This window comes from Elephantulus edwardii, unplaced genomic scaffold (genome assembly GCF_000299155.1).
Source record: "Elephantulus edwardii isolate Elephantulus edwardi_28Jun2011 unplaced genomic scaffold, EleEdw1.0 scaffold00168, whole genome shotgun sequence".
NCBI lineage: Eukaryota > Metazoa > Chordata > Mammalia > Macroscelidea > Macroscelididae > Elephantulus > Elephantulus edwardii.
The window spans coordinates 435,314-446,849 of NW_006399918.1; the positions used below are offsets into that span (position 1 = coordinate 435,314).

The 11,536-nt window shown below is 40.1% G+C and overlaps 1 pseudogene; it reads left to right on the forward strand.

Annotated features, from left to right (window-relative positions):
* Positions 1–9,206, forward strand: part of LOC102855407 — a 41,402-nt pseudogene extending 32,196 nt beyond the window's left edge.
* The last annotated feature ends 2,330 nt before the right edge of the window (positions 9,207–11,536 follow it).

Sequence of the window (11,536 nt, forward strand, 5' to 3'; positions counted from 1 at the left end):
AAGAAGAAGGAGAAGAACAAGGAAGAAAGAAGAAGGTGTATTTCTAAATACGGTCATCAATTTAAAAGAGTGTGGCAACTGTTAAAAGGGATATGTGATTAGGTATTATTGTCATGACAGGAGTCCAGAAGGGAGGATGCATAGTGGAGTGGACCTGGTGGGAGGGATTGTAAAACAATGAAAGAATTTTTCTTTTACTTTTCAAAGAGAACAGTATACTGGGGGTGAGAATTGGGCAGGGAGAAAAGTGCAACAATGAATGAAAGGAAATCCAAAGTCTCTGTAAATTTGCATTAAAATTAATTAAGAAAAGAGTTATATATAAAAAAGGAATGACTAGGAAGGGAATTAGGATGGTGAGTAGCCAAGGGGGAATTTCTGGTTGTCACTAGGTCCCTGATTATATATTTAGGGCTTTAGTTCGATGGGGTGGTATTAAAAAGTTCAGGATTCTCTTAATATGTATCAGTTATAAAACTATAATTATGTAGTTATAAAACTGACATCAGTTTTCTCCAGCCTGTAAAACTAGCTACTTTGCCTTAAGATTTTTTGTTTCCTTTCTTTAGTGATGTAAATTAGTTTAATCTAATTATCAGGAGAGGAACTGCCTCCCTTCTAGATCAGAGTTTACCTCTTTGAAACTGTTTTTCCCAGCCATAACAAGCTTGGAAGGAGGAGTGGCATCCACTTCCTTAATAGCTTGCATCTGGAAACCCTATGAACCTGGAGAGAGGATGAGAGACACCACGTCTAATATACTTTGGACATGTTATAAGGAGAGACTGGTTCTTGGAGAGGGACATCATGCTTGGGAGGGTGGAGGGACAGCGCAGGAGGGGAAGACCCTCTATGAAGTGGACTGATTCAGTGACTGGGGTAATCGGGATGGGTGTGTCAGAGACAGTGAGATTGGCACAGGACAGAGCAGAGTTTAAGGCTGGTGTACATAGGGTTGCTATGAGTCGCAAGTGACTCGAAGGCACATAACAACAACAACAACTGTTTGTAAAGGGTGGGGTGTTGTGTTGGGTTTTTTTTCAGAAGTAGAAATTCTTTGATTTTGCTAACAAAGTGTATTGGAAAGTGAGTTGGTTTCTCACTCTGGTATAAAAGCCTAACGACCACTCCCAGAGGAGAAGGAAGTTTTTGAAGGAAACTCACTGTCCTCCCAGATCTGTAATAAAGTGCATATGGATATTGCAATCTGTCTGTTTTATCGGTGATTGACTAGGGAAAGAACTCCTTGTGTTCAGTTACAAGATTACAAAACAACAGTTTTCTTTTAGAAACAGGCAGAGACTAAATTTCTTTTTTATGTATAGTTAATGGATTAAGTCTCTGTTTTGTAATACAACTGTTATGGGGGAGACAATTTGATCTTGGACTGCAATATGCTGAGTTGCAATATTGTCTACTTGTATAGTTTTTGGTTTAATTGTTTATTTATTATAAAAAAATCATACACAATTGAACATACACCAGCTGTTTCTGTCTGTACAGTTTGGTGACATGATTATAGTCTTCATCAGCTTTCTCTTTTTTTCTTTCTTGTAATTTTTTATTAATGTACACAGCAAAACATAAGAATTCAATAGCTTCTGTCAATATTGTTTACTAGCATTGATTACGTTCTTTGAATTTTGCAGCTATTCTCATCCTCCTTTTTAAAAATTTTCTACTAGTTTATTTACAAAATTCTACTACATTGTTTTCAAGAACAAATTCTTTCCATTTTCTTCACCCCCACCTATCAGATTGTACCTGATGATTAATGCCCCCTCCCCCTGCACATTCTCATCCCTCTGCTTCCAATCTCTCCCACCCCTTGGAGAGTTTTTGAGAGAAGCTGGAATTTTAAGATGTTGAGGCTTGCAGTGTTAGTAGTAGCTCCTGCTTATTCCCAGGCTGGACACTAAAGGGAGAAAAGTTATGGTTTGTTTGTGTTTGAGGTGCTAGGTTAGAGGGATAGGTTTTAATTTGGACCTGGCTTGGTCGGCAGCCAGGAGTAGATGCTGTGTCTGCAGGCAAAAAAGAGGGTGGTTCTTGCTTTTAGGTATTTTTAGAAGTTGACTTGGAAGAGAAGCTGAACTTGATCTGTGTGGACTTCCAGTTTGTATGACCTGAAAGACGTAGCAGTTGAAGAGATATATTTTTTGGTGGAAAGTATTGGTTTCTCTAAGGCCAGTCTCTTTGTTGGGTGATGTAGAAAGAGACAAATAAATGGGGCAGTTTGTAACAGCACACATTGCCAATCTTGATATTTCAGGGAGTTCATAGTAAGTAATGGAAGATAGATATCTGGACTTCTTTCTAAGTAGAAGGCAGAATGAGTTTGTATTGGGTTTGGTGGTGTTAGCCTTAGTACGAGTTCAGCATATAGGATAGGTTTAGATGATGGAAGTTTTTTATAGGTTTTGTTTTTTGGTAGTTATTCGCTGGTTAGAAAGGGGGAAGGGATTTGGATAAGAACTTTGCAGAAGTATGACTTCAGGAGACTTTTTTTAAGGAGGAAAAGATTGTTAGACTAGACCTAGATGGGGGTAGTGAGGTGTAGTTTGTGACATAGATATGTGGCCTTGGACAATAGGCTTGATGATGGGGACCTGAGGAGGGGTGAAAGCTTTTTTTAAAATTATATTTGAAGAAGTATTGAGTGTTAAATCATTATACCCTGAAATTGTAAACCTTAATATGTTTTGAAACTTTAAATTATGTAAGAATGCATGTTGTTGTTGTTGTTATGTGCTGTCGAGTCACCTGCCACTAACTGCAACCCTGTGTACAGCAGCCCTAAACCCTGCGCTATCCTGAGCCAACCTCATTTCCTCCAACACATCTAGCCACATTACCCCAGTCTCTGAATCAATCAATCTTATCGAGAGTCTTCCTCTCTTACACTGTCCCTCCACCCTTCCAAGCATGACATCCCTCTGCAAGATTGGTCTCTTCTTTTAACATGTCCAAATTATGTCAGGCAAAGCTTTAGAATCTTTGCCTCCAAAGAGCAGTCTGGTTTAACCCTCTCCAGGATGAACCTGTTCATTCCTCTAGCAGCCCATGGCATATTCAATACTCTTCTCCAATACCAAAGGCACTGGGCTGGTTGGCAGTATTGTGATAGATAGTGAAGAGAGTGAGATTATAAACAGCTTTAGTTTGCTTGTCTCCACAATCAACATTCTTGGCACAGGCAGTAAAGAAATCACAAGAATTGTTCTGGGGAAAGCAGTTGTAAAGGCCCTTTCAATAGTGCTGAACAGTAATGATGTCAGTCTGGAGACTAAGGTACACCTGATTCAGGCCATGGTCTTCACAATTACTTGCTATGCATCAGAGAGCTGGACAATGACCAAAGATGGCAAAAGAATTGATGCCTTCGAGTTGTGGTGCTGGAGAAGAGTATTGAATATACCATGGACTGCCAAGAGAACATACAGGTTTATTACTGGAGAGGGTTAAATCAGGATGCTCCTTGGAGGCAAGAATTTTGAAGCTCTGTTTCACATACTTTGGGCACATGGCCAGGAGAGACCAGTCACTGGAGAAGGACATCATGCTTGGAAAGGTAGAGCTTCAGCACAGGAGAGGAATACCTGAGATAAGACGGGATGACACAAAAACTGAGGTAATGAGGGTGGGTGTGTTGGAGACAGTGAAACTAGCTCAGGATAAAGCAACGTTCAGAACTATAAATAGGGACACTACGAGTGGCAGGTGACTCAATGGTAGGTAACAACAACCATTCTTCACTGAGATAAAATGTCAAGAACCTCTACAAAAGGCTAAAGAGCAAGGATGTCAGTTTAAACCTTAAAGTTTGCCTCATCCAAGACATGTTTTTTTTCACTTGATTCCTATGCATCTGAAAATTGTACAATGAAATAAGAAAGACAGAAGAAGAATTGATGCGTTTAAACTGTGGTACTGGAAAAGAGTACTGAATAGCCTTTGGACTTCCAAAAGAATAAACAAATTTATCTTGGAGGAAGTACAACCCAGGTATTCCTTAGATACAAGGATGTGAAACTTGTCTCACATACTTTGGGCATAGTGTCAGGAGGACCAGTCCTTGGAAAAAGACATTATGCTAGGAAAAAATTAAGGGTCAGAGTAAAACAGAAAGACCTTAAGCAGATGGAGTGACACAGTAACTGTATCAATGGGTTCAACCGTATCAGAGATGATAAGGATGGCTCAGAATAGGACTGTTCATAGGGTTACTATGAGTCTTCATCAACTTGACAGCATGTAACAATAAATCACACTAAAAAGTTTTTTCAGTTGTAAGAATGATTTTTAATAATGGAAAGTCTCCTCTGAGACCAGGATAATGACAACGATAGCAATGATGTCTGTCTAGAGACTAAGGTGTACACTAATCCACTAGTACATGGTCTTTGCAATTATTGCTATGCATCAGAGAGCTGGGCAATAAGGGTGACTGAAGAAGAATCTCTGCCTTTGAGTTATGATGCTGGAGAAGAATATGGAATAATACAATGGACTGCCAAAAGTACAAACAGATCTGTCCTGGAGAAGGTGAAACCAAATTGTTTCTTAGACCATGAATTTTGAGATTCCAACTCACATGTTGTTGTTGTTGTTATGGGACATTGAGTTGCCTGTGACTCATAGCGACCCAATTTAGAAGAGCCCTAAACCCTGCTCTATTCCTTGCCAACCTTTTTGTCTCTAACACACCTATCCCCATTACCCCAGTGATGGAATCAATCCGTCTCATCAAAGGTTTCCTCTCCTGCTCTGTCGCTCCACCCTTTCAAGCATGACGTCCCTCTCCAAGGACTGATCCTGCCTTGCAACATTTCCAAAATATATCAGATGGAGCTTGAGAATCCTTGCCTCCAAAGACCAGTCTGGCTTCATCCTCTCTAGGACAAACTTGTTTGTTCTCCTAGCAGTCCATGGTATATTCAATACTCTTCTCTGACACTGAAACTCAAAGGCATCAACTCTCCCTCTATCATCCCTAGTCATTGTCCAGCTCTCTGATGTATCAGGATCACCTTAGTCTCTAGAATGACATCATTGCTCTTTAGTACTTTCGAGAGGTCTCTGACAGCAGACTTTCCCAATGCAATTAATATTTTAATTTCCTGGCAGCTGGTAACAAGAGTGTTGATGGTAGAGCAAAGCAAACTGAAGCTGTCAACAATCTCAATGTCTTCATCATCTATAATGATGCTTCCAAATGACCCAGTGATGAGAATCTTTGTTTTCTTGATGTTGAGCTTTAATCTGTCTTGAAGGCTATGGTCCTTCACTTTCTGCAGCAAGCACTTCAAGCCTCCTCAGTTTCAACAAGCAGGCTTATGTCATCTGCATAATGCAGATTGTTGATACTTTGGGCATATTGCCAGGAGGTGCCAGTTCTTGGAACAGGTCATCATGTTTGGAAGAATGGTGGGAGAGTGCAGGAGAGGAAGACCCTGGGTGAAATGGATTGACACTGTAACTGAGATAATGAAAGTAAGTGTGTCCAAGACAGTGAGATTGGTCAGGGTAGGGCAGGGTGCAAAGCTATGTGTCACAGTCAATTAATAATTGTTTCATACAATAATTCCCATTCATTATGTTTTATAAAATTAACCATCATTGGACCTTGCCCTGTCTTTTTAGGTCCCCACTGGATCCTTCCAGTTTTGAAGATGCTCCAGACTGTTTTATGTAACAACATTGGTATTGTTTTCCACAATCTTGTGTTCTCATTCTCACCAGGAGTGCAAGGGTATTCTAATCCTCCACATACCAACATTTCTTACTGTCTGTCTTTTTTTATTCTACCCATAACCATCATAATTGTTGTGGTGTGCCATCTCCTGACTTGGATCTGCATTTCTCTAATGACTAATGGAATCTTCAAAAACATTTGGTTGTCAAGTAATTCAAGTGTCTATCAACAAACAAATGAATACAAAAACTATGGTCCATTCATGCAATGAAATATTGCTCAGCACTGAAAAACAATGAACTTGTAAAACATTACACAACATAGGGGAATTTGTAAGACATTATGCTGCATGAAATAGCTCAGTCACAAAAGGACAAATAATGTGTAACATCATTGCTATAAAGAAAAACTGACATGGGATTTGGGGCGAAGAATAGGAAAAGAGTGAATAGATAACGAACACTGTTTTGGAACAGATGAGGGAAAGAAATGTCTGAAAGGTATATATGTATGAAAAAATCTGGAAAAAGAAATGCATTGCAAAGTGGACTGGGAGGTCTATCTATGGTCAAACAAAGAAATAAAACCTATCAAATGGGGAAATGACAACATATTTAACAAATGGTACTGGCAGAAAGCTGAAACAGGATCTATATCTCATACCGCACACAACAATCAACTCAAAGTGGATAAGAGATCTGGGAGTAAAGCCCCAAACCATAAAGTTCATAAAAGATAAACTGGGATTGAGAGGGAGGTGGGGCCAGGCTTCATTCTACATGTGTGGCAGTGGGAAATACTCCAGTTCTATCCACCTATGCCAGGCTGGTACTAAAACTATGAGTCCTAGCAGTCCATGGGTCAACACCATCTTTAAATTTTGGGGGCCCCAGGCCTTTAGTCTTTGGGACAGGAAAAAAAAATATTTAACAAAGCTATAGGATTTATCAACCTCCCCTGAAAAACTCATGTGCCATTGAAGATTAAATTACTTTGGAGGAACAAACTGTTATCCGGCCTGACCACGTGGGTCCCCCTAACTCAAACAACAGGGAGGTCTTGGGCATCTCGACAGAGGTAAGAAACTGTCTCCAGAAGGGAACAACAGGCTTCCTCCACCTTCATTCAGGTTCCCCCATTACCCTTCCTGCATATATCAGTGTGTGCTTCTCTCCTCCCCACTCACGTGTATGTCTAAGTGTGTATTCACCCTACATGCATTTGATAATGTTCCTGCCCAACCTTCTTCTGGAGCAGTGACATAAAATCAAAACCAGCTATTACCTCAGACATGAAAAACTCTACCACATCAATGTCCCCAAAGAAGCAGGGTACCTTACTTTCCACGCAAGCCCAAAGCAAGATATCACCCCGAACAAAATGACACAGAAGCAATGGGTCCCTGGAGCCAGAAAGTCTGATGGAATTTTCTGACACAGAATTTAAAAGAACAATGTTTGAAGATTTTCAATGGATGAAAAACAAACTTGATGAATTACAGGATTATGCAAGCAAAAATCAAGAGGAACTTAAAAAAACAACAACAATCCAAAACAGTGCAGATAAACAAACAAGGCATTAAAGGCACTGGAAAAACAAGAAACCATGATCCAAAATATGAGGTCTAAGGTTTCTCATTTTGTCAACTTGATGGAGGGACACATGAACAGAGCTGAAGAGATGAAACACAGAATCAGTTAAATAGAAGACAGAATTGTCACCACAGATCTGATTAAACAAAAAGCAGAATCTAAAAAGAAGGAAACAGAAGAAAACCTAAGAATAATGTGGGATACCATTAAAAGAGATATTATTTGCATCATCGGAATCCCAGGAAAGGAATAAGCAAGAAAAGGCATGGAAAAAGTTGTGGAAGAATTACTAAAGGAAAATTTTCCAGGTATAATGAAAAATGAGAGAATATATATTTAAGAAGCTGAGCAAACACCATATAGAATAGACCCTAAAAGAAAAACACCAAGGCATATCATAGTCAAATTTGCCAGAACAAAAGATAAGAAGAGAATTCTGAAAGCAGGAGAGAAAAACAAAGAGTAACTTCTAAGGGAGACCAGCTAAGACTAAGTGCCAATTTCTCACCAGAAACCATGCAAGGAAGAAGACAATGGAATGACATGTATATTGAACAATCAAAGAACACAACTGTCAGCCAAGAATTCTATACCCAGCAAAACTGTCCATCAAATATGAAGGAGAGATCAAGATATTCCCAGAAATACAGAACCTAAGGGACTGTGTCAAAACAAGACCAGCCTTGCAGGAAATTCTGAGAGATGTCCTTCATACAGAGATGCAACAGAAAATAGGATGGATTAAAGTAACTAGCAACAACACCAAAAAGAATTGAAGAAAATGATAACAATAACACCTTGCCTCTCAATAATCAAACTGAATGTGAATGGTTTAAATGCACCACTGAAGAGAAAAAGAGTAGCAGATAGGATAAAAAACCAAAATCCATCAATATGCTATCTACAAGAGACATATTGGAAAAAAGAAGATGAAAAAAGACTAAAAATAAAGGTAGAAGGACATCATGCTTGGGAGGGTGGAGGGACAGCGCAGGAGGGGAAGGCCCTCTATGAGGTGGATTGATTCAGTGACTGGGATAATCGGGATGGGAGTGTCAGAGATAGTACGATTGGCACAGGGCTGTTGTACATAGGGTCACTAAGTGGCAAGCCACTCGAAGGCACATAACAACAACAACAACAACATAGTAAAAAGTATATACGCATCTCGCCGTGAGACAGCAGCAGTGAAAGTGCGGTGATGTCCTCTGCCACTGTCTTCCCGTTACCTTGCTGCGACCTGGAGATGCAGCCGTTCTGGCCGCGGGGCCCATGCAGCAGCGTTTTTCACCCTACGCCTTCAACAGAGGGATCGTATTGGCAATTGCTGGAGAAGACTTTTCAATCGTTGCTTCTGACACTCCATTGAGTGAAGGGTTCTCAATTCACACCGGAGACAGTCCCAATGTTACAAACTAACAAACAAAACAGTCATCGGGTACAGTGGTTTCCATGGTGATTGTCTCACACTTACCAAGATCACTGAAGCAAGACGAAAGATATATAAACACTCCAACAACAAGGCCATGACCACGGGCGCCATTGCTGCCATGCTCTCCACCATCCTGTACTCACAGCGGTTCTTCCCCTACTACGTCTACATCATCATTGGCGGGCTGGACGAAGAAGGGAAAGGAGCTGCGTACAGCTTTGACCCAGTGGGCTCCTACCAGAGAGACTCCTTCAAGGCTGGTGGCTCGGCCAGTGTAATGCTGCAGCCACTGCTAGACAACCAGGTTGGGTTTAAAAACATGCAGAATGTGGAGCTCTTCCCGCTATCCCTAGACAGGGCCCTGCGTCTGGTGCGGAATGTCTTCATCTCGGCTGCAGAGCGGGACGCGTACACAGGAGATACGCTCAAGATCTGTGTCATCACCAAGGATGGCATCAGTGAGGAAACTGTACCCCTTCGGAGGGACTGAGTCCTGAATGCTGTGAAAGGAACAGCTCTGTCTCTGGCTACAGCCTACTGCTTTGGCCCACCTGTCTCCTTACAAGGCATGGGGCCCAACCTGTGCTATCCCAGAGCCTGTCATTCACCTGCCTCATTAAAGGGCCTGTGGCCGACCTGCAAAAAAAAAAAAAAAAAAGTATATACGCAAATATGAAAGCCAACATTGTTCTCAATGGAGAGAGATTAAAGGCATTCCCTTTGAAAACAGGAACTAGGCAAGAATGTCCACTATTTCCTCTCCTATTTATAATATTGTATTAGAAGTCTTAGCGATAGCAATAAGACAAGGAAATAAGAGGCATCCAAATTAGCAAAGAGGAGCTAAAATTTTTGCTGTACATAGATGATATGATAGTATACATAGAAAACCCTAATCACTCAGCAAGGAAACTGTTTGACATAGTTGACCAATTCAGCAAAGTGGCAGCACAAGGTCAACATAGAAAAAAATCAATTGGATTTCTCTACAGTGACAAAGAGAAAACAGAACTGGAACTTAGAAAAATAATACCCTTCACAATCGCTAATCACAAGATAAAATACCTGGGAATAAATATAAGTAGAAGCACAAAGGATATGTTCAAAGGAAATTACAAAACATTACTACAAGAAACAAAAAGACACCTGGAGAAGTGGAAGAATATCCCTTGTTCAAGGATAGGAAGACTCAATACTGTGAAAATAACAATACTACCAAAGGCAACTTACCTATTCAAGGCAATCCCAATACAAATACCAATTCCACTCTTCAACGAGATGGAAAAGGCAATTTCCAATTTCATTTGGAATGGAAAGAAGCCCCGAATAAAAAATAAAAAATTCCTTAAAAAGAGAAATAAGGTAGGAGGCATCTCAATCCCTGATTTCAAATCCTACTACACTGCTGTGGTGGTCAAGACAGCATGGTACTTGTATAATGACAGACACATAGATCAATAGAATAGAGTAGAAAATCCAGAAATCAGCCCATCTATTTATGGTCAATTGATTTTTTATAAGGAGATGAAATCAGTTAAGGGGGGAAATGACAAGATTTTCAACAAATGGTGCTGGCAAAATTGGAAAAGTGCCTGCAAAAAACTCAAGCAAGATTCACATCTCACGTCATACACAAAACCCAACTCAAAATGGATCATGAACTTAGTACTAAAACCAAGGACTGTACATTTCATTAAAGAAAAGCTTGGAAGAACTCTAGAAGTCCTAACCCACAACATAAGCAGTCTTCCAAGCAACCTGAAAAATCTACAACCAGGAGAGGATAAAATAGGAATGAATAGGACTTCTGAGAATCAAATCCCTATTCACGTCTAAAAACTACTCCAACACAGTAAAAAGGAAAGCCACAGATTCGGAAAAAATATTTGGTAATGACATGTCAGATAAGGGACCTATATCTAGAATTTATAAAATACTCGAGCACAACAACAAGATAAAGGTAAATAACTCTATTGAAAAATGGGCAAATGGGCACAGGAAATGAACAGACACCTCATCAAAGAAGACATTCAGATGGCCAACAAATACATGAAGAAATACTCAAAATCCCTAGCTCTTAGAGAGATGCAAATCAAAACAACTATGAGATATCATCTCACCCCAGTAAGAACAGCGAGTTTTAACAGAGTGGCAAACAACAAATTCTGGTGAGGTTGCAGAGAAATTGGAACCCTTATTCACTGTTGGTAGGAGTGTAAAATGGTGCAACCCCTATGGAAGGCTGTATGGAGCTTTCTCAAAAAGTTGCAGAGAGAAATACCATTTGACTCAGAAATTTCTCTACTGGGAATATACCCTAAAGAAAGCATAACTGCCACTGAGGCAGATATATGCATACCCAAGTTTATTGTGGCGTTGTTCACAATAGCAAGGAGTTGGAAACAACCTAAGTGCCCACCAACAAACGAATGGATAGAGAAGTTGTGGTATATCCACACAAAGGAACACTATGCTGCATTGAAAAACAAGGAACTTATCCAATATTATTCAAAATGGGTTACCCTAGAGGACATTATGCTGAGTGAAATATCTCAGCCACAAAAGGACAAATACTGTATAGTACCACTGTTGTGGAACGCAACCGACATCAGGGTTAGGATGATGAGCCTGAGAAAAATAGCATAAATTATGTATACTGCATTGAAACAGATGAGGGAGAGAAAATTTTAAAAGCGATATATGAAACAACTATGAGATACCATCTCACCCCAGTCAAAATAGCAAAATTTAACAGAACAGCAAGCAACAAATGCTGGCGAGGTTGTGGAGAAACTGGAACCCTGATACACTGTTGGTGGG